Source organism: Tupaia chinensis, unplaced genomic scaffold, assembly GCF_000334495.1.
Source record: "Tupaia chinensis unplaced genomic scaffold, TupChi_1.0 Scaffold149922_1, whole genome shotgun sequence".
Taxonomy (NCBI): Eukaryota; Metazoa; Chordata; class Mammalia; order Scandentia; family Tupaiidae; genus Tupaia; species Tupaia belangeri.
The window spans coordinates 1,435,764-1,436,133 of NW_006209766.1; the positions used below are offsets into that span (position 1 = coordinate 1,435,764).

At 40.0% G+C, this 370-nt stretch overlaps 1 protein-coding gene across 1 annotated transcript in view; it reads left to right on the forward strand.

The window, feature by feature from the left end:
- UPK1A (uroplakin 1A) overlaps nt 1-370 on the forward strand; it is a 14,604-nt gene that overhangs the window by 9,364 nt on the left and 4,870 nt on the right. The gene's annotated exons all lie outside the window — the stretch shown is intronic.

The following is a 370-nucleotide window of genomic DNA, read 5'->3' on the forward strand; positions in this document are numbered from 1 at the left end:
GCCCTCTACCCACTACCCCCCCTGCCAGCCCCACTTTTTTTTTTGTTTGTTTTTAAACATTTATTATAGAAGCCAACAGTTAACTTCGGGAAATATTTTAGATATTTACTGTTGATTTCATGTTTTCCTTAACACTGTATTATAAAAAGACTCCTTCAGAAAAGTTGTATAGAAAATATTTGAATGCTCACCATGTAGCTGCTACCATTCACACGGTCCTATACTTTTTATAAAAATATTATTTGGAGGTCAGCCAGTGGCATGGTGGTTAAGGCAACTGGATCCCACATAGCCAGCCGCACGGTTCAAGTCCTGGACCTGATGGCTTGGAAAACATGCTTGATACATGTGTATGCCTGGCCAAAATCCC